Raw genomic sequence first — 24288 nt, 5'->3', positions numbered from 1 at the left:
ATAGAGCGTTGTGGCGCTACACATTGCATAGAGAGGGGCTGCCAATAAGCCAAAACCAATGGCTGTATATGGGCGCTACGGGTGACAGGGCGGAGAAGTGGATGGGTTGTCAACAACAGCTGATGGTGAGCGCGCAGCGGAGCACACAAAGCACTGCGCACAGGAGCAAAGCGGGAGTAGCACTGTTAGAGGAACCACCTGCAATGCTTGGATGCTTGGAAAGGGTGCCACACAAAGCTACCTAGTACTTTTCGTAATCTAATGGTATTAATATTTAAATAAATAATTACTGTTATAATAAGTATGTGCCATGTAGTTAGACCTGACCACCAGTCTGTGATAAACAACAAAACTTCAATTGGCGTCAGCGACATGTTCACAATGTCATTGGAGCACCCACAATCGTGAGAGATGCTGTCAGTTAGCTGGCCGGCATTGATGAGCGCTAACACAGGCAGCGCTCTCTATTGAAAATCTACCACTGTCCGTGCTGTCTCGCGTTTGTTAGGAGAGTCAATAAAACGCTGTGAGATGCGTCAACATAAACGCCGAACACATTGGCATGTCTACAAATAATTTATCTACAAATAAAGCATCAGAGATGTGCTCGTATGTGCGCTTTGTTTCTTTAAGGTTTGTTTGTGATTTGGTAGTTTATATTTATGTTTCTTTCAGCCTGAAAGCGGTAATGCAAATATATGATATTAATAATGATTCAAGCTATGTATATACGCCAGGGGGCTTAAGAAGGTATAAGATAAACAAATTGCCCTCTTCTTATGGATTTCAGTTCATCAAGCATTCTAAAAATAAAATAAAGCTCATAAAACTTTTAAAATCACAAACGAAGCCTCGAAGCACCTTACTGTAAATATCCACATAGGTTTGTCTGTATACTCACTACCTATACTTATGGAGATTAAAAACAACGCAAAAGTGATAGGTTCTGCAAAAGAGGCGCGTTCGTTTTGCGCGTGTTCATAAAAAGTTGATTTCTCCCCCCTTTTAGGTAGGGTATATGCAATAAAGATTAAATACGTATTGAACAGTAAAATATTTATGTGTTTGTTGTTCACACCGTGTGACTTTTCATTGCTTTTGTTTGTCAACAGTATAAGGCGTCTTCTCGGAGCTCGCTTGGGGTTGTAGAAAAAGCGGTTACAGATACTTATATACATATGGCTTTGTTAATTTCCCGGTATTTTTAAAAGCTTCCATGAAACTTTTTCGCTTTAGATTATGAATGAGCAACGTAAGACGACAGCTTTGGCCGTAAAGCTTTTCTTTACAGAATGTGTATGATAAAAATTTTTATTCTCTAAAACTTAAAGCTCAGGTGTACAGTTTGCCATCTACAGATAGGCGTCTTATTTGTCAAGTTTAACGAGAAAAACTTAAAGCTCTGGCAGTTAAGAGTTAAATAGACATTACGTTAGTTAAATGTAATGTCAAATGTCGGGAACCATAAGTGGAAATACAGCATATACCAATACGGATGACGTAATTTGACAGCTAGTGGCGGCCATGTTTGTTTACGGATTTGTGTCAAATTTTGTCGGTGTATTCAGTAAAGCTTGCCTATTCATCGTGTCACATTCCTCTTTGGAAATTTTTCAAGGTTATTACGCAAATTCACACTTTTCGAAAACTTTTGAAATTCTTGTTCAACGAGAAATCGTCCTTTCAGATTAGGCTCATTTCTTGCTTAATGGTTTCGCCAAGAAACAAAATTGTGGCGATTGGGGTTCAGGAAGACAATTGCGTCCTCAAAAAATTACCGGTTGGTACAGATTGTGGTATGACGGTATTCTCGGGCCTTATTTCTTTCGAAATGTGGCAGGAAATGCCATCACTATCAATAGTGAGCATAATGCTTTTAGATTATTTTCTTTGAGGCACGTTAAGTCAAAGATTTGCACCAATCAACCAGTGCCGGCCGAGAAGTTCGAAGTCAACATTCTGCGCACTACAGACGAAATGCACCACCGGGTCAACAAAAATTGGCGTAAAGGGTTTAAGATATGTAAACTGGGCAGTGGTGGCCTTTTGGGCTACATTTTCTTCAAGTCATAAGTGGCATATATTAGCAAAAAAAGAAAATAACCCGTTTTAAAAAAATTTTAGTGTTTTATTTCATTTTAACATCACGCCGTTCTTGTTGGTAGACCCATTACATCTATTTAATGTTAATGTTATTGTTTGATATGAAATGTCTGAATTTCCATAACATTACCACAATGACCACCAACCGCTGTTAATAAAAATTATGCTCATTAAAATTATTTTTAACCCCGAAAGCTTAAAGCTCAGCTGCATTTCGGTACACTTAGCTATTTGAAGAATTGTCCCTGCTTTTGTAATAATTTTTGCCTGGCATACCAACTCAATAATTATCTGCCATATGTTAAAATTCCCGTTTCAGTTAAGTGGAGTTTGGGTTACTCACTCTTCACACTAACAAAGTTCTCACACACGAAAATGGAGAAAGAGAACTGCTCAATGCTTGGTCTGCCTTTAGGCACACAAGCCAAACACTGCGCTGTTAGCAAAAGAGAGCACTCTCGTGGTTATTAACAGTGTCTCGGTCATAAAGGCGCAGGCAACAGGTTGCTTGATTTTGTTGAGCTAAAAATATACACAAGGTTCTTCATAGAATAATTGCCAGGATAAGCACCAAACACAAACAGAAAACTTCGCCTTGACAGTATAGATGATAAGTGTGCGGATGTTGCTTCCAAAGCTTAAGGTGAATACATTCAACCATACCATAACATACATCACAAAGTCTATTTGATCCCTTGCCTTTGCTGGGGAGCATATGGCGACTTACCTTGAGGATTTTCTTATACTTTTCTCCCGTGTGTTTCGGTAACGGTTAGTACATTTGGTATTTCTTTTGCTCAACATCAAAGATGGAATGCGTGAAAACCAATCAGTGAAAGTCATCGCAAAAATATGCAGTCTAATTGCTTACCTGTAAGAGAACAAAGAAACGAAAACGAATGAATTAGATATGAGGTATTCCTATTAAAGTGCGTAAAGGTTAAGGTAATCTGTGATTTTTGTTTTTGGGTCTATTAAGGGTTTCTGGGAATTAGCTTCGTTGGTGTCTAGTCGCATTAGGATATGCTAATCTTGAGAAGATATTTTATTGTGAGATTAGTGTATTTACGATAAGGTGAATTAGATTGGCGACTGAAATTATTTGTTTATATCAAAGCTAACGAAAATAAAAATCAATTTCTTCCATTTCTGGGAGAGTGTCACGAAAGCAGTGAATTCGGTTTCAACATATAAATATAAATAATTGATTGAAACAGCCTGTTGGGATCGTTTCAGATTTATTGAGTCTATTTTAAAACTATTAAGAGATTATCTCGAGAATTTTTTCAACAAAAGTTGGTTCAAGTTGCTTAACTAAATTGTGAAATATCACATGTGATCTAGAGAATGGCGGGGTTCATAGTCAAAAGTTGGAACTAATTCATATGTCAACATTGTATATATTATCTTTGGCACCAACTTCAATATTGCTGAATATGTATTTTGTTTGAATTGCCCTAAGAACTTGTGCGCCTGAGGCTAGTTAGGCTAAGTGCGCCGTCTTTAAACGCGTTTTTTTCGAAACAGTGTTTTTGAGGTCGGTTGGCAAGATGTTTCAAGAACTACTAAACTGATCTTCATGGAGAATCTTTGAGGTGCAATTCTTAAAGGCTTGGCCGAAGGATTTTTTTCAATAACAGCTATTTGAAAAAAGAATGTTGCGAAATTTTCACTGAAATTTTATTTTATTTTTTGCAAAAAATGTCTGTCAAAAATCCAATTTTAATTTTTTTCCTTCGTCCAAGTTCTATGCAAGTTAAGGTTTTAGCTAAAACAAGTATATTTCACTTTAAATGATCCTGTGAGGAATTAACCTGCCAACGCGGGTACATCTTTTTTCCGAGGGGTCACCGGAAATGGCATCGCAATGGCCGAATTTAAAATATTTTTTTCAAAAATTTCAGAATTTCACCATTAATAGTGTATGTTTGAATTCTAATAAAATATTTAATTTTTTATGAGAAAATAATTGTTCAAAAAAGGCTGTTTTTACCCCCCGGGGAAATCTATGTTACCCCTTAATCTTTTTATTTTCGCTCGACTCAAATAACGGTACACCTCTTATACGAAGCATGCAACCTCGGCCTGTCTAATAGCTGAAACTCATTCAAGTGAATAAATATTCTAATGAACTAAGCCCTCAAAGTGTGTATGTTGCGATTATATATATCAGCACTCTGAAGATTAGGCTGTTATTACGTATTTATAATTCGATTTCTACAACTTCCGTGCGAGTATTTCACCAATATACAAATCTTTTCCAAAGTGCCACTAAATCCTCTGTTTGTTTACACACACTCGCTTATTCCGTTTAGAGCTTTCCGCATCCATTTGTGCCATTGTGCGCTTCAATGTATATTGAATGAAGATTTGCAAAATACGTCTGAGCTTATCGAGCCTTTCAACAACAAAGCATACTCGTACATATATATAGTATATATCGCCTCAACATTTGTGTATACAAGTGTCTTCATTATTTGTATGTTCTCGACGCCACATAATTCGCCACTCGTTCTGAAGTGACGCTTTCGTTTCAGTCGAGCGAAGAGAGCGAATATGATGACGGCAAACATACCTTTGTTCATTAATTAAATGCATCTGAAGTAACAAATATCAATTAGTGGAAATTTCACACTGCTTGCACTATAAATACAAAAGAGGCAACCTTCTCATTGCATTTCCAATTGCTTCGGTTGCCAGTTGAACGCATCATTCATTCGAATTTAGCAACAAGTGGAAAAGTCAAAACATAATCTGAAATCTGCTTTTCAATTCGACAGTCATTCAATTTGGTTCGCAATTTCAATTTCACTTTTTTAATTGACACAGAAGAGTTGAATTGAGTTTTTATGTCACTTTCATTGATATTCGCATATTCACGTGTTTTGTACAGTTAGCAATGCAACATTTTGTGGATAAATATAATTCAGTTGCAAAGGATTCCGTACTGACAGATTGGTGACTGTGATTTATTAATTTTCGTTTGAATAGCAAATATGTATGTACGTGAGGTGCTATATGTGAAATTCAGAGCACTTTTTTGGAAAAAAATTAGAATTGTTTGATATGGTGCGTAAAGTTTTGAAGAATTTCGAAAATAAAGTAGAAAGCGTGATTATATTTTCTAAATCCATTTTTTGATATGTGCAACTAGCAACTGCTAGTTAGAATTTGATAACCTTTTTGCAACAACTTCAATAAAATGCCTTTAATTGAATAAAAAAAATCGAATTATTTTCGGTGTTGGAGCGGATTTTGGAACGTGGCATCTAAGCCGGTCGAGCATTTTCTCGAAACTACTTTTTGAGTTGGTTGACACGATATCTGCAGTCTGCTTAAGCGATTCCTTTGAAATATGACACAAATTTTTTCATCTTAGTCTGAAAAATGTCTAAAATTTAGGCGTCTAGACCAGATTACCCACATAAAAGCAGAGTCAACTTATGATTTTTTATCGAGCTACTAATTGTTAAAAAACACTTTGATTTGTGGTAATAGTTTATGAATATTCGTTACTAAATACTCGTGTATTTTCTCGATTTACTTAGATTTTTACGAGGCGCAACACTCTCCAAACTCACCTTTAGTTCTGGTTAGTTCCTTTCGATATCACATTAAAATTATTAGCATATTATTTTCCTCAATGGCTTCATATAAGTTTGAAACACAAAAGCATTGGATTACACTTTTGGCAACGACTGTTAGCTAGTCACTGATTGCTACACGAAAATATACACCGTTAATTATTAAATTATTATTAACAGTTCACTGCACTTTCATAGGTTTATAAGTTTAACCACTTGTTGATCTAATTTTGATGTCCAAAGGGCACTTTCTATCGTATAAACCTTATATAACTATTATCGAATAAAAAAAAAAATATTTTTGAAAAAACTTTCCTATCCCCGAATCCTTGAATTTGTAGAAAAGGTTTTTTCCAATTTTTTACTTTTGCGATTTACGGCGATCAACTTAAGCGCGTTCGCGTCTCTGCACTTCGGCGTCTATTATGAAATTAAAGCGTTTTGCGCATTCGCAGCTGAACTCAAGCCGCCGTTTAGTCAGCGCTGCGATTGTTTGCGCTGTGGCATGCCACAAATCTAAGATAGCATGTGAACGCAACTAAATTCAAACATTCAACATTTAAAAAATGCATGGCTGACCAATGATTATGAATCGCACACAATCGCTTTAGGAAAGTGGAACTGAGCGTGTTTATCGGTTTTAGGGCTTGTGGTTTCTCAAGCGTTAGGGCTCTTGGCAACTGCTTGTGGTCACTGCACCCAGAACGCAGTTGTGGTGGAAATCTATGACAACGTTTTCATAGCTGATTGGATATTTGTATAAGCATATGGAGGACTTGAGGAGTAGAGGATTAGAGAGAACTAATGCAACCATAATAACCAAAATTATCTGAAAGTAAATATATAAGCGCATATCTGCAGTTTCATACGCATATCTAATGCGTTATAACTATGTACATACGAGTATATAATTGTGGCGCGCTCTGCAAACTGCATTTCTGTTTTTAAAGATAAATCAAGTCTTTTAATGTCAAACGAAATGATCTTTGACGTATCGAAACACAAAAATCTGATATTATTTTTGCACTTTTAATATTTCGCACGCAGTTATGTGATAGCGTTGAGACAGTTAAACGACGGTTAAGATTGTACGCAAATCTGTTTTAAGCCATACCCACAACGAACCCATTTGGGATTGTGAAGTTAAGCTGAGAAACACTTTTTTTATGAAGCTTCTATTAAATGTTTAGCAAAAGCATTTCTCTAATGTAAAAAAAATTGTTCCTTTTATTACATTTCTGTTTGCGACTGAATACAATTTATAAGCATGTGGTTATGTAGATATTTTTACATGAACTCACCAAACTCAAACGGAGAAATTTCATGAATTTTTCTTTTGGTTACACATTCGAATTTCCTACCGAGCTAATCGCGCTGCCGAACTCTGTTTGAGCTCACTTTTTTTACCCTTAGCTCCTTTTTCGCCAGTTGCTAGTTTTTGAGCGTACAGTTAGGTGTCAGTAGTTGCAAGTGGCAATTAATTTTAAAGCACTTCGAAAAAGAAAACGAAATGCCTAACGGTTAACTGGGAGTTTTTTTGTTAGCTTCACAAGCGCTGATCGAATAAACCACGATTTAGTAATATCAGCTAAGTTCAGTGGTCAAATGGCGAGTTCATAAACAATTATGGACACATTCCACTGAAATTAATACAGTTATAAATAAAAGTAGTTGTGTGGCTTACTGAAACAGTTTTCGTTTAGTTTTTGACAATTTAAAATTCTTGAGAAGTAAAGATTTCGAAATTCGCTTTTTATTCAAAAACGTCGTCGTCGCCGATGGCATATACAAATAGATTTATGTGTGTTTGCGGGAAATGTTGCTCAAAACATAATCGGTTGTATGCAAGATATATTTTATAGTTTTACGATCTGGCCAATTTGACCGCAATCGGTTTTAAATCCACAGTCTCTTAGGCAAAGTCATTCAGATCATTCAGAATGAATCGTAGAACATTCGCCGCATTCCAAATATTTCCATTTTTTATTTCCCTGGAAATCAACCCGTTCTAATGTACATATATGGGATGCCGGTTCTTTGGTTAGGTATCTGTTCACAAAAAAATGATGTCAATCCGTATTTTTGCAACATCCAATCGGCTGCGATGTCATGTCGGAACCGATTCACCCTTCGTTTGAGTCTCTTGAGGACTTCCGTGTAAAACTTGGCGTTGATGTTTATTCAGAAGGAACAAATTTAGGGTGAACGATGCCTTTGATATCCAAAAAGGCAATGATCATCGTTTTCAGTTTTTATATCGCAGTTCAGAAAATCTGAACCATCGATGGTAGGGGAGATATATTTTATAGTTGCACCATCTTGCCGATTCGATCGAAACCTTTTTTAAATCCATAGTTTTTTGGACTAAAAGTCGTTCAGCGATTTTGATGACTAATCCAAAAAATTGAACAATCGGTTGTATGGGAGATAAATTTTATAGTTCTACATACTGGCCGATTCGATCAAGTTTGATCCGTAGAATAAACCCGTTATAATGTTTGTGCATTCATAAATGTCTGTCCTTAAATGTTCTGTTAAAATATTTTCGAAGGTTGGCCCTTTAGTTTATTTCAATATTTTGCAAAAATGTCTAGATTGAAAATTTTGTCCACGCTGTACTGATGCTCTGCCAGAGATCGTGTAGAGTCATCTTTAGCAATTTAGAAGTTACCTTTTCTGTTGAAGTTTTGATACATGATCAAGGTATTCGTGGAAGAAGTTTTTTAGACTTTATCTGAGCGGCAAACTCAAGACATCAAACGTTGGTTATGATTTTCGTCGGTCTTTCTTATATACGATCGATAATTAAGTAAGATCTCGAGGTGGTTGGATAAGAAAAGAAAACAGTTGTTGTTGTTATAGTGGCAGAAAACAATCCAGAAGTAATTTCGTGGAATTGTACCGAGTTAACAGTCTTTGGCTGCATAAAAATCCGGATTAGAACGGGTACTTAGACCAGATTGTCGTGGAACGGAAAATAAGAATTGTAATTCCATTCGGTGTGTAACGGAGCCCGACAGATACAATGACACTCTTTGCCAATTGGCAATATTAGACCACATTCTGCCTTTCTCAGGCATGAATGAGTTAGATGTCTAGCACAGAATTACTAGCAAATCTGCTGGGTTGCGCATACCGCCAAGCTTTGCTAAATTGTCTAGTCCATAGAAGTACTCACACTTAACCGCGCACAGACTAGCATATGCCACACGCCCGCAAAAGGTGCTTACGAACGAAAATCAAAAATTGAAATTATTTTAAATTGCATTGAATGTAAATGTCAAAATACCTGTCTGCCACAAAAATGCGTCAAATGCCAATTTGACGCCGTTGCAAATCAATTCAATAAATCAAATGTCGACGTGGCGAGCCGCAAGTAGCGAATGTGCATTCGCCAACTTAGACGGGCTAGCGGGCAGCCAGCATAGAAGGAGCAGACGCGGGCTTGCCTTCACCGCCTCTAGCTTGTGGTAGCCCAAGCCAAGTGCAGGCGAGTGAGCGCTGAAGATGGGGGAGGCGCAAAAGCTAAGTGTTGCCTAACAGTTGTTCAACGCATTTTTTCTACTACTTATATTGTCATGAATAACCGAGAGTAATAAATAATAAAAAATATTCAATAGTGTCAAGCGCATTTTGGTTTAGCCACCACGCCACGGTATAGGCAAACGTTTTAGAAAATAATTTCATTAAAATAAATGATTAATTTTAATATAATTAAAATAATGAAAATAAATATTGATTCTAATATTTGCGAAAACTTGCATATCCACAGCAACAACAGCACAAAACACTTAAGCGCACGCTTATATGTATGTATGTAAAAAGTTTGCTGCCCCAGCGGCGATGGGCGATTATCTGCTGTTTTGGTGGTTTTGCTGGTTTACGGTGTTTGTCTGCGTGATTTGCTCGCGCACTAATTGAATCAACCGCAAAAGTGCGGCGCGTTGTGTTTGCAATGATTGCATTTATAAATTGCCATATTTTTTGCTTGTTGCATACCTCACTCTGCCATTGGGCTCTTGTTGTTGTCCACTCACATTGTCGTTTAGCGTCTCGCTTCTGTGTATCGCGCGATTAGATTTCGGCACCAAGTGGCAAGCAAAACAAATTGGCGACAATTCCGTCGCAACGCTGCCACTTGCCAGTCGGACGAGCGTTTAAGTGCGTGGCAACTGCTTTTTGTGGCATCTGGCCATAATTCGTTAGGTGGAAATAAGGTTCGGCAACCAATTTGTGCGCGCTGCAACAACAGCAACAGCACAATTAAAAATAGAATGAAACTGTCAAAGCACAAAACAAAACAAAATGAAAACATTGTCTTGCTGTCCGCCAGTCAGCCAAGTCAGCGGTGCAATTGTGCGTCTTGACACCAAGCCTTTGACGTGCAACTGCTGGCGGTGTGCAGCTGTGCGTTGCGGATTGTTGCTCTGGGATTGTCCACGCAGATTGTTGCCTTTATGCGCCAAAACAAACAATATGAGCAGCTGTGGCAACTATGCAACGCTGCCACGTTTGGTGCTGCATTCTGCGCATTTAACGGTTTTATCGCCTTTTTGTCGCGGCCAAGCCGTATAATGTGTTGATTGAACGCTTGAATGGCGGCGTGTCAGCACGCACGCACGCCGTCACAGCGCGCGGCGCGCGGGCAGCCGAGAAACCCGAAAAAATCTCACAGTGGCTCAGTTGCACAAGGCGCTTGGAAGCCGTCTTTGTGGCAAGCTGCACTCCGCATATTTCACTTTTATTTCTATTTTTGTTCAAATTTAAATTTTTTTGTTTCTCTTTTGGTTGTGTGGCATGCTGCTTAATTGCACTCATTGGGCACATTTTCTGTGCCTAGGGTTGGTTGTTTTGAAAGCTGTCGGTAATTGAAAGCGCATACGCGGAATTTTATTAATACTCGGTCTCGTGCCGAAAGAAATGAAAATTGGGGGCTGTGGTCGGATTTCCTGTGATTCAAAGGGACTCTCAATGAAGACCAGTATACTTTGACATTCATGAGGAACTCAGAGCAAGCTTCACTTGTTGCATTAGTACTAACTGAACAATATTTTGGGAGCAAACGCAGGAAAGTATATGGTCGTACTCCGAAGAAATATTTTTTGTCTCCTGTTTGACTTGTATGATTTATGTTTCAAGGATTTTACATACGCAGTTATATCCGAATTTACGACTGCGTGTCAGTCGCTCTTCCTTTTTGGAGACTCCAAGCGAAGCCAGGTCCTTCTCCACCTAGTATTTCCAACGGAGTGGCGGTCTTCCTCTTCCTCTGCTTCCCTCGGCGAGTACTGCGTCAAATACTTTCAGAGCTGGAGTGTTTTCGCCCATTCGGACGACATGACCTAGCCAGCGTAACCACTGCTCCTAATACGCTGAACTATATCAATTCCGTCGTATATATATCTCATACACCGCATCGTTCCATCTCATGCGTTATTCGCTGTGGTCAACGCGCAAAGCACCATAAATCTTTCGCAGAACCTTTCTCTCGAAAACTCTCAACGCCGACTCATCAGATGTGGTCCATGCCTCTGCACAATATAGCAGGACGGGAATAATGAAAGACTTATAGAGTTTGGTTTTTGATCATCGAAAGATACTCATAGTTTTACATACTTTATAATTTTATTACCTCAACTGCACACTTTTGAAATACTTCCCAACTACTTTCCAACTAACGGAAAAAAATGAATGATAACTACATATAAAGGCTTGTATTAAAAAAACGTCTATGTGTATATGACATATAATATATAAAAATATTGAATTTACATATCCATCTGTACATATATACATATATAGTATTCTAAAAGTTCCTTCACATTTTTACTCGCTTCAGTTCAAACTTTAGCGCTTTTTCATTGAGCTGCGACATCTTTGGAAAAGTTTTAAAAGCACAATGAAAGCTTGAGCTAAAGCTTTCGAAGCTTCTGCGGTGAAAAGCGGTCATGCAAACTTTTAGTTTGCCAATCTTGTTTTAAAGAGAGGACAATAAATGCGAAAATGTTTCTCGCTGATAAGAGAAATAGAATTACAGTTCTTAGGATTAAGTCTTCATTGCGAGTGCTGAAAGTGAAATTCTAAAAGCTTAGAAACAAAAGTAGAATTATGTTATAAAATGAGTGTTGTTAAAACATGTCTAGAAATCATATACAGTTATACAAGTATATTGAAACAATTACTTTAATTTTGCAATATCTTTCAAATAAAAGGTTTATAACATATGTATATATCTTCACCTAAAATGTTAAACAACGTATCATAAAAAAATCGAAATTAAGTTTTTTATTGCTTACGATTCACTACATCATATTACACATACAAGCTTGTATGGTGCATATAATTTGCAGCTTCCGCTGTCAGATATAACCAATATATAGCCAATATATAACCATTTTATAACTAAAACTGAAATTTTGTTTCAATATGAGTGGTTTTTATTATATTATTATAACTTTTGTTACGTTATTTTGCATGTTAGGTGACGATATGCACTTATTTTGGATATTGTCAATTTAGTAGTTATCGTACTACAATATCAACTGTGTGTTCAGACAACACATTTACAATTTGGTTTCGAAATAATAGGTTCTGATTTAAGAGGGGAGCCTGCTTTAGACGCTCCAAAAAGTCGATTTTTTGAGGATTTTTTTGGGAGGGAAAGATAAAATTGATTGATGTAAAATTTCTAGGGTTTATAGCTATATACTTAAACATCATTCACAAATTTTTTGGATACGAAATCTTTCATATTCTGCCTTTGAGAAGCAATTGCGTGCTGCATCTCGCATGAGCGTTTGTCGGACGGCGGGCAGGATGTATGTCGCAATTTCTATCGGAAACAAAAAATTCAAAGAGATTCATATTTTTTAATAATTTATCTTCACTGTTAAACTAAAAAAATTCCAAAAAAATTGTACATTTTTACAAATTTTTTTAAAATTATAAAAAAGTGGTTTTTGACCAAAAAAAAAATTTATTTTATGTTGTTTAAATATATGTTCAAACTTGATTTTTCTTAGTTTTTTAGTTTAAATAGAAGAAAATTGAATGCCAAAAGTAATTAACTTTGTCCAAGTCCATACGACGTTTAGGTTTGTTTCTATCCTGTCCGCCAATTAAGAAAATAGTAAAAATGAAAAACCGAGATACCGCGCGTCAAAGTTTTCGCTTTCTGCCGCTAATATATCTGCTAGACGCTCGGTCACAATTTCCCTTTTAGCTTTGAAAATATTTCGAACTCCCATCTATATCTTTTGGGACATATTCTTAGATTATTTTTAAAGAGATTTAAGCAAAAAAATCTAGTTTTTAAAGCTTCCAAAGCAGGCTCCTCCCTTAATACTACTTATATCATCAGTATAAATAGAATTGTAAATATTTTAATACTTAGTAATATAATTCAAAGCTGGAGTAATTGAGCCATACTGTTATGACTTCATAGTAATTTAAATTTCAACTGCGTTTAATAAACTTTCAACGCTTCTGCCCTTCGCTAGAGAAGACCAATTCAGCTGACTCCCTTAAAGTATAATTTCTTTTCAAATATTTTACTACTTTATACTACTTTTATGGCTGCCATGATGAAATGGTTTGAAACGCAGGATTTTGGTTTGATTTCCGACTTGATGCACATAAAGGAAGGTTTTTCTAAAGCAGTCACCCCTTGGCAAGCAATAACAAACCTTCGAGCATATTTGCGCCTTGAAAAAGCTTCCCAAAACGCCGCGTGGAATGTAAAGGGAGAAAAGCTCTAAGGTGTAAGTGTCTTTTGCAACTATACTATATACAATTGTATGTATATACAGCCAACCACAATAGTTGTACTGCTGAGTGGAAGGCAAGAGACCGATTTTGGCTTAGTGCATTTCCCTGCAAAGGGACTTTTGTATTAAGGTTATACTGTGTGTTTCAACGATTAAGTGACAATTAAATAAGTGTGCCACTTTATTACAGTTAATTAGTGGAAATTATTTAAAACACACCAACGCACAAATTTATATATATATATATATATATATATATATATATATATATATATATATATATATATGTGTGTATTTACAAAGGCCTTTTGTGTAAATTAATCACCTCTTTAGTATTTTAAAATTGATTAATTAATTAGTGATAAACAATAGACATCAATTTCAGAATATTTAATATATACAGAGACAATACAGGAGTGGAATAAAAAATAATATACTTCCGTACATTTATAAAAGAAAGGCTGTTAGCTTAAAAAAAAAAAAATAATTGAACTAAATATGGTTCGAGTGACTTTTAGTGGGATGTTTTTGAATATTTAAACTATCGGATTATGATAATTAATTACAATTTTTGCAAATTTCTGGAGATGAATATCGTCTTACAAGTACAAAGCGTACATCAATTAATACCAACATTTTTAAACGAAAGAGTTTTAAAATATATAAAATTGTATAAATTATGCATTATCGCCGGCCGCTGCTCTTTCAGCCGCACATCTTCATTGGACACTAATTGATGAAGTCATTAAAATAACATAATAGGTTGGAAACAACTCGTCCGAAACCGCTTCGATGAAAGCAAATGCCCTAAAGTGTCCACAATTTACATTTACAGGTAAAACCAAAGCTTAACGCTTACGCTGGCAGCACTTCGCACCAACAACAAGCAGTGCACAGGCGCCAATGTTGGGAATTATCGGCTTAATTGTCATAAAGTACAGCTGACATGGTGTACACGCAACTTTATCGGTAACAAAGGGGCAGGAGAGTAGTAGGAGGGAGGGCACAAGTCGTCACTTTCACTTTGATGACGCCGCCAGCTAATGCGGCTAACAAAATGTTAATACAGCCCTTTGGAGCAATGGATAAAATGAGAAATTGGCTACAAACGAAAGTGAAAAATAGCAAAAACAATAGCAAAAACAGTAACATTGGTTAAGCGCTTTTCGATGACTTTGTTGGGACTTCGCTGGCATTTGAATACCGAAACGTGCGCGGACAAATTACAAACACATTACCGAAATCTAAGTAATTCTCACCTGTAGCCTGAAATACCGTTAATTAAAGCATAATTAGACTGTGCTGGCAAGCATCGCAAGGCGTGAGCGGCGGCGCACAGGGTGGAAATGTGTGTGCAGGTGGAAAATGAGATAACAATTTGTTGCTGTGGACGACGGTTGATGCGATTTAAATAGCAATCACAGCCGAAAGTGATGAGTCAAGGGCTTAAGCGAGGTGTTTGACTGAAGTGAGTTTTATTTTTACTTTTTGGCAATCAAGCGCAGCAGCTGTTTCTCTATCAGAGCTAAAGAAAGTGTGGTTCAGAAATTAACAGGTTTTGAGAATTGTGCATGCATGGAGTATCTTAAAACCCTTATTACTTTGAAGGTCAGTTTTTACTTAAAAATTAAACGATATCGACTAGCACAACAATGGTTTGCTCGCTTCTGTTCGGGAAATTTCGATGTGAAAAATGCTCCTCGCTCTGGTCGACTTATCGTTCAAAAAGTCGATGAAATTATAGAAAAGATTGACCAGGACCGACACATAAGCGGCCATGATATCCCTAAGGACCTTAACATTCATCATCAAACGGTTTTGAACCATTTTAAAATTGCTGGCTACATGAAGAAGCTCGATGTTTGGATACCACATGAATTGTCTGTGAAAAATTTAATGGACCTAATTAACATCTGCGATTCCTTGATGGAACGAAATGAAATCGAATCATTTCTGAAGTAAATGGTAACAGGAGACGTAAAGTGGATTAAATACGACAATAATGTGCGAAAAAGATTAAAGTTCAAGCGTGGTGAAGCTCAACAAATGGTCGCAAAGCCAGGATTGACGCCTCGAAAGGTTATACTGAGTTTTTGATGGGATTGGAAAGGAATCATCTAATTTGAGCTGCTCCAGCCTTGTCGAACATTTGATTCTACATTTTACTCTTAACAACTGATGAGTTTGAAGCAAGCATTCGAAAAAAAATTGCCAAAACTTATCAACAGAAATGTCTTGGTCTTCCATTAGGACAACCTAGACCACAGTTATCTTTGATGACTCGGTAAAAACTGGGAGAACTTGAGAAATTGGCTGGGAGGTTTTGACCACCATATAGCCCTAACCTTATACCATCGGACTAGCATTTGTGTCGGTCAATGCAGAACTCCGCTGATGGAGTAAAGTTGGCTTCAAAAGAAGCCTGTGAAAATTATTTGTCGCAGTTTTTCGCTGAGAAACCAGAAAAGTTTTACACTGATGGGATTATGACTCTAGCGGAAAAATGGCTAAAAGTGGTTGACCAAAATAGTACATATTTGATTAAAGTTCATTATAAATATAAAAAAAAGGTGAAGTTTAATTAGAAATACGAGAAGACTTTTTCTACCTAATATAAAAATTTCATCTTCACACATCTTTCAATAATGATTTATCGCCTCAAAAATCTTACTAAAGGTATTTTTGGTAGCATTCGTTTATATAGAGTCAATAATTAAGAATTAAACTTTACTTCTGTTGAAAATTATTCTTTCACAAATAGTAATTACAATCCTTTTTTAAATTTTATATGCTTTTATGCAAACTTTCGTTTACGAAATGCCTTATGAAACTTAAACGGTAAATACGCCATTCTGCGCATTTTCAACGCTTCTTTGAACCGGCCTCAATATGGGTATACATTTCTGGTACATTTGTTCGTATACAAAGACCTTAAGTTCTCTGTACAAATGCCAGCTAAAGCTTAATTTTACGATTTATTACAAATATACCGTTCATTTATTTACCGCTTAGTCAGTCACTGCCACCATTTACACACATATGGTCTGACAGGGGAAACATCACTGTCGGCTATTTGTATAAATTTCCGATGATGTGTGAAGATGGCTGTGCATGCAATTGTTGCGAATGACTGGCTGATTTGAATGCATTTGCCTTTTCCATTTATTGTGTGTAATCCCCACAGGCAACGATTGGCAGCTGTTCGAAGGCGACAGGTGTTCATTGTTGGGAACGGATATTACACTCATTCGAATAAATGCGAATTGGTGGCGCTCTTTAAACATTGATGAATGAGTAAAGTTGCAGAATTACATATTTGTGCACAACTGAGTTCTATTTTATGGATGATGAGACTTAGAACCGGTGTATTTGAAATATTTTTGTAGAATTCACCAACCTCTGCTAATCATCGTTAATGTAATACCACCGCAAAAGCTGTGTCTACGCCAGTTATGAAGAAGAAGAATGTAATAAAAGTAATTACAACCCTGAATCTGACTCTTTAATTGATTAATTAATGTATCGATTAATGTTTACCGTTGTGAGCACTTTATGCCACCATCATCAACTCAGCTTTATGTGATAATGGACATAATATCTGGCCATATTTCAACGAAATTCAGAGTTACATGAATGCCTGCCATTAATCACATTTATGCTTCGTTAACCCTTCACGAGACAACATTGACACATGACATACATTTGTCATCACATGAACTCGCAACCGTCAGCAATTCATAAACTTCGTGTCTTTCGCTTCTGTTTCACTCAATCACTTGCTGCTCACTGCACATTTCGGCAACGCGCCGAGACCGCGACCTTTAAAATTACTGTCAGCGCCCATGTTAATTAAGTTGTCACTTTCAAATGCGTAGGTGTGTGTGTGTGTGGTGGGAGTGTGTTTGCTCGGAGTGATGGGCGATTACGCGAGGTTTCAAAAAATAATAAATAAATGCGGCTTAAGTGCGTTAAAGCTCACAACTTAACTGCAGCGTCGATAGAGCGAAAGAGATTAAAGGTTGTGGGTCAAAGTTCAAAGGTAGAATAATGAAAAGTGCAATCATAAATGATTTTTAATGCAATGCTTCATCATACAGTTTTAAGTGTACTTCTTTCTTGTGCAACTTTAATTAATTCTTACTAACAAATAATTATTTTGCATGTAAAATAATGAAAAAATTGATTTTACTTTGGTTCTCTATCGATTTTTTGAACGCAGTGCAGCCAAGACTTTCTTAAAGTGAATAATACGTCCACATCCTGTTGTCATCAGCGGTTTTTCTTGAACAGCACTGATCATCTTTTCACGATTTTCTTGCCCCTAAACCACATATAAATGCAATTTACTTGCTTAAAAGTTCGTGGAAAGAAAGCTACCTTGCATAAAAGGAAAGACAGAATAAACCGGTTTCATTAAATCACAGCTTACTCTGAGCACAATCATATCGCCGCTACACGATATGCCAACGAATGTGTGGAATTAATTTATCACTCAGTAGAATTGCTGCGAGCACAAGTCGCCACAAAGAGCGAGGGCATAAAAGTCTTTGACACTTGCATATGTAACTTAGTATGTCATAATGAATTGATTAAGTGACGGCATTTAAGATTTGCTTTCGTTGGCAATTTAGCAAAGCGCTGTAATTTATTGGCGCATAGCAGAGTCAAGGCGTTTATGGTTTTTTCTTAATTTTATATGAATTATAATGAAATATGCGCCTTGAAGCGAGCATTTTGCGCTAACCGAACAGGGGTTGGTGGGGTTGGTGTGTTTAGCATTTTTCTCAGTTGAATTTCCGCACGTTCCTTTCAAGCTTCACCCATTATCCTGCGCAGGAGTATGAAATTTCATTCGCTTCGGCTTAATCATCTGGCTAACCTTGCAGTGTGTGCAGCGCGGATGCCATGGCGAATAAGTAATATCCTCGTTGCGTCGTGATTCGCAGCGCATGATGTTTTGTTGTTTTTGTGTATTTTTTCTGCATTCTGTCATTAATTTACTGCTGCAGTTGATAAACCCGTTTGACAGCGTTTGGCTTCCTGCTTGCTGCGCCGCACGTCTTCGTGTCCAACGCAAAACCGGATGAATGTCAGCAATTCATAAATTTCAATCGACATTCAGTGGAAGAAAAAATATTTTTATGTTGAAGCACCATGTGGCTCAAGGTAGATATGCTAGTTTTGTGGTTGTTTGCAATAAAAAAGGCGCGCGATTTTATCTCTAAATATATAATACTGGAGATTGTTTCCCATCTACAAATGCGTCTTCAAAATAAATAACTGAGGCTACAAAAAGGAGAAGTCGCCAAAAATTTTTCCTTGGCTTGCTATGGTTTGGTATGAAGTGTCTTTTGTAATGGTTTCCATGTTTTGTAAAAAAAATTTGCTGATATTTAGGCATACCGCACTGCTCACAAATTTTCCTTTAATGCGAGATAATTAAACTTTTGGTTCGGCTCGAACTTGAAATTGCCTCACCTTGGCTGACCTCGGCTCTTTTTCCTTACAATTATAGTACATTTATGGCTGCTGTCGATTACAGTTATGATGAACGGACAACCACGATAAAAATTCCATTTTCCATGCAAGGCTGCATGGGATTTTAAGAAGTCATACTTATGAATGACACGCGCTTCTCTAATACGGAAAGCAATTCGTATTGTCCTCATCTGCTTATGACTCACTGCCAACTGCTTGTTGTCTGCATTATTCCCGTTCTGTTAGCCGTATTTTCTCATTTGCAATACTTTGCACCCACAGTCCGGGAGTCGCTGGGATCTATGCTTAGCCTCATTATGCCATTATAGTCAAGCAAAAGCCGTGAGATGCCTCATTAATTAGCCCGTGACGCTTTCTTGGCAGGTAAATAATTTTTTTTCCGAGAAGACTCGCAAATAGGACGTTTTAGAGAGACCGCTTTGTGAATTGAGAGAAAGATCGTTTCTTCTTTTCGTACTTTTTTCCATGATTTACGCGCTGCTTTTATATATATAGTTATATATTTAATTTTTTTTCATAAAAATCACATTGTGTGCACCCTGTTGTAACCCATGCCATTTTCTAAAGGAAGTTGTAAGTTCACATATATACACAAGCACATTTTATTTTATATATACATATATATTGGTGTCTGATTACTCCTAAGTATCAATTTCCTCCTTGGGTCTCGGAGCGCTCTTACCATTAAGCGCGTAGGATAAGACTAACTAAATATTGCCATCCTTGTTGGTCACTTCAACATATCAGGGCGACTGAAGACAATTAGAAGCCTCGCACTGGATCATAAGAGCGGGGGAAAACTTAATTTGGAATTTAAAGTATGTCAAGGACACACTACACAGACTACTTTCCTGCACAAGTGCACGGGAATGCCATTAGCAATGAGAGTGCTTGTGTGTGTTATGTAAGTACAGAAGAGAACAAGATTACTTAAGTACCGAACTGCAACGTGACTAGACTGAGAATAAAATTAAGCTGCCTGCCTGCTTGAAGAAAGGAAGATGAGACGTTGGGATATTCAATTTCAGCGCTATTCAACATTGAGTTTGATTGCTTTAGTTTTTTTTATTGAGTCTACAAATATAACTAAATTGCAGTTGGGATGTGAAATGCTCCTAAATGTATGCTATATTAACAAGTTAAGTTCTCAAATTGCGGACAGTCTAAAATATTGTCCCCTGCCATCAAGTGACTCACCCATTGGTCGAAAGAAAAGTATGCCAGTTAAGAAAACATAAAATTACAGAACAATCTGCTTGTCTCTGCGTCTGCCAGAGAATACTTTGCATGACTGCAACTAATTGAAGTTCAAAATAAAGTTTTCTGCGCACATTAACAATTTCGTCCAGGTACTGCACGGTGTCCAAATGAAAATTGATCAAAAAACGCACGAAAAAACAGCAGGTGTCATATGTAGGAGGGAATTAGAGGCCCGCAGGCCGTCGCAAGCGTCTGACAGTACAAAATATCAACGGCATTTTTAGCACAGCTCGTCGCTTCGTTTCACTTTTTTCTATTTTTTTGTTTACGGCCAACTGTCTGTCCTTCTTTATAGGCTTATGTTTGCCTACGCAATCCTGAAAGTATGCTTCCCTTACTGTTAAGTGTTTGCTGGCTACTTTATGCGCCGTGAGTTCGCTCACAAAATTAAATGTGAAACTCACACTCACAAATCTGAAAAATGAGGGCAGAGCTACGCAAATGAGCAGCGCTATGAAATTGAAGTACGCGCACAGACACACATATCCACTTACAGGTCATTATGTAATGACGCTGAGACGCTCTTTTAAAGCTTAACCGCGGACGTTGGCCAACGAAAAAATGTGTCAAATTTGCGACCTTTAAATGAAGAAGAAAATGGTGGGAAGCGCAAGGATTTTTGTAAATTATAGACAAAATTTCTGACAGTCATTCGTTTTGGGTGAGAAAATACAGACAAATTGGTATAATGATTTATTGTACCTGGGATTATCTGTCTCCTTCTTCCTTTTGCACTTAGCTTGTTAATTTGTTTGTGGTTTGTTTGTTTATTTTTCTTAAGTTTTGAGTGTTATTCGTGAAAACAGGATCAACCAGATTTAAGTACGTAATATCCGGTATTTACAGCTATGGGCAACAGTACAAAAACCTCTCTTCAGCTGTGAGCAATTAAAGAGTGAAATTGTCTGGACATTTCAATTAATTGCTTTAAACGCTCTCTGCTTAAAATTCATGCACGAATATGTGCTCGTATGTGTTGGTTGGTATGAATGGTCGGAATTCCTATAATTTGCCAAAAGTGACAAATGATAAATATTTGCATAACCACAGGCGCACAAAGCAGACAAACCATCAGAAGCAAGCATCCATAAATTCCACAACACAAAATTAAAACATAAAAGCAAGGGAAAATTCAAATTTTGTTTCACAACATACTATTGGAGAGAAGAATCCTTCCTGGTATATGTACGTATACCCATATGGTTTTACAAAAAGTTTCAGACAGTATAAGGCATGTGCAACAGCTGAAATTGATATTCTCCGAACCCTAATGTTGGATACTTAAGTATATTGAAGATATATAGTGTACTATATACAAGACTAAGTCAAAAATATTTATTATGATTCAGGAGCTGAGGGGGAATTATTATATTGGGTTGTCGAAAAAGTTTTTTCGTATTTTGTCAATAGATGTCGTTGCTGTCGTATATCTCCAATGCTACCAATCACATTGCGTCATACCATATAGCGTTGGAAAGTTGAGACTCCAACCTTCATTCAACCCAAAAAAAATAAAATTCGGGGAAGTTGAAAAGTTACAACTGTTCAAAAATTAGTGAAAATAATGAAGAAATTCGCTATATTTTGAAATTTTTATATAAAATATGGAAGAATGCCACCAATAAAATTTGTGAAGTTTACGGAGACGGTGCTGTATCAGTTCAAATAGAGCAACAATGTTTCGCTCGTTTCGTTCTGGAAATTTCGAAATTTCGATTAACACTGATGAAAGTTTTACACTGATGGAATAGTGTCTCTAGCTGAAAAATGGCAAAAAGTGGTCGACCAAAACGCTACATATTTCTGCCTTTATTGATTAGAATAAACATAAAAAAAAAAATTTAATGCTTGATTAGAAATACGAAAATACTTTTTCGACTAACCAATATATAGGGTACTACATACAACGGTAGGTCTAAAAAATTTGCTTTGAATAAGGAGCTGAGGGAAATCATTATATTTGGTGGATAAATGAGAACATTTTTACCATTTTTATACCCTGAACACGAATTGTGAAACATCCGCAAGGAAGCCATATCCTTCATTCGTCTGTCTGTATACCCGAACCAGTCTCTCCGTTTTGAGATATTTATCTGAAATTTTGCACACGACCTTTTCTCCATAAAAGGCAGCGTACTTTTCGGAAACACTTATATCGGACTACTATAACATAAAGCTGGCATACAAACCGAACAATCGTAGTCAAGTCCTTTTATGAAATTTGTTTTTATTTTATGAGATATCTCAACGAAATTTTCCAACTATGTATATATATATATATATATTACTATAGCATAAGTAATCCGATCTGAAAAAAATCTGCGGTTGTTGAATTATTGCTTTGAATCATAACCCTTGGAAAATTTCTGAGCTGTCGTACAAAATAACCGATCAAAATCAAGTTCTTATATGGATCCTGTTATACTTGTAAAAGGTATTATAGCTTCGGTGCAGCCGAAGTTAAGGTTTTTTATATATTATATATTTCGTATATACTCAAACGCTGATTTTTCTATTGGCTTTAAACACTGTCTGCCACCAATACACCAGCCATTTGTTGTACATATGTATGCACTTGTATTTGTAAGACTAAAGCACATGCATTCAACACGACAACTGTTAAAGCGTTACCAAATCGTAAAAGGCGCACCTGCCACAGTCGCGTCTGCCATAATTGACTGTAATCCTTCAATGCAATCAACGCTTAGCAGCCGGTTGCGACTTTGCTTTTCGCTTGTATTATCCAGATTCTGCCATTATGACACACATACACGCACACACAGCTACGCACTTCGCAGACATCTTCTCTTTCATTATAAAACACCTGTCGTTGGTAACGCATTCGCACTCTATCACTTCATGTTAAGCTCTGCCCCAGTGACCTCACCGGTTTGGGCATTGCGTTTTTCAACGCCATTAAATCCAGCCAGATGGCCAACAAGGTCGGCTGGGTGCGTGGCCGCCAGCCATCAGTCGTGTTTTGTATTTAATCAACTTGTTGATGGCTTGCTCTCCGATCGAGTTTCATTTTGTGGCTTAACTTTCACCACTTTTCACTGTGTGCTTGAAGCATAAATGAAAGCGACAGTGGATAAGTACTGATATGCTCGCTCGAGAAGGCTGGCCAGTCCGGTAACAGAGGGCAATCGCATCAGCTCAATTGCTTATTGAATTTTATATTGAATGCAATCCATTTCCGTTACTTTGTTGCACTTCATAGTTTCTCTTGGCAAGTCAACCAAATGATGGTGGAGACTATTTGGACACAACGACTTTTCATTTGATCGGCAGTGTATGGTATAGCGAATTGAAAAAAGTAGTCATAAATGTTTGATGGCGCGTTTGCTTGACTAAATTTTTGTCATGCATGTTTCCAGAGGCAACTATGTATTATAACACAGAATGGATACCTGAAAGATATGGGAAGAGTTTCTAAAGTAAACGTGGAAAATAACTTCCCAATAGTTCCTTCACGATTTTTCGTTGCCGCGGATTTACAAAGAACTCGCAATTGTGCTTTAAAAACAGAAAATTGGTGAGTTTTTTGCGAATTCTTTTAACACTCATCTTGTTGCTTGACACTTTATTTTCACACTTTGAATAAATCTCAGCTTTTGCTTAAGAGTTCTGCGCTGGCTTTGCCTTGGAGGCATTGTGCGTCATATATTCCCACCTTGCCACACTTGAGTGCTGTTGTGCTGTTGTCAATCCGTTTATTTCCCGTCAGCGAGCATACAGTTGGCAGTAAAATGCATTGGTTGCTTGACACTTGTCACACGACAGATTTGTATATACGAAGGGCCAGGAATGCGAGGAGTGTTTTGGAGTGCATAACTGTTGCTGTATCTTGTTGCAAATATATTCAGAAATCACTACAAAACCCAATGTGCGCATCAGCATTTGCACACGCATCACTGGCACTATTACAAGCAACTGCAATAACAACAAGTACGCAAACTGCTGCACTATTGACTTTTACGGCAGCCACAATCTGCCTCCTAGTGCAGCATGTATGTGTGCAGCGCTCGTCGAAGCGGATTGGCTTGAGTCTTGTTTGTGTATACGCGTGTGTCTGC

At 37.1% G+C, this 24288-nt stretch overlaps 1 protein-coding gene across 1 annotated transcript in view; it reads right to left on the bottom strand.

Annotated features, from left to right (window-relative positions):
* The window catches only part of LOC126753522 (dual specificity calcium/calmodulin-dependent 3',5'-cyclic nucleotide phosphodiesterase 1), a 182277-nt gene that overhangs the window by 121184 nt on the left and 36805 nt on the right, over positions 1-24288 (bottom strand). The window lies entirely within an intron of this gene.

Source organism: Bactrocera neohumeralis, chromosome 3, assembly GCF_024586455.1.
Source record: "Bactrocera neohumeralis isolate Rockhampton chromosome 3, APGP_CSIRO_Bneo_wtdbg2-racon-allhic-juicebox.fasta_v2, whole genome shotgun sequence".
In the NCBI taxonomy this organism is placed as follows: Eukaryota; Metazoa; Arthropoda; class Insecta; order Diptera; family Tephritidae; genus Bactrocera; species Bactrocera neohumeralis.
The sequence above is the reverse complement of the archived record's forward strand: the minus strand, read 5'-3'. Positions and strand labels throughout refer to the sequence as shown.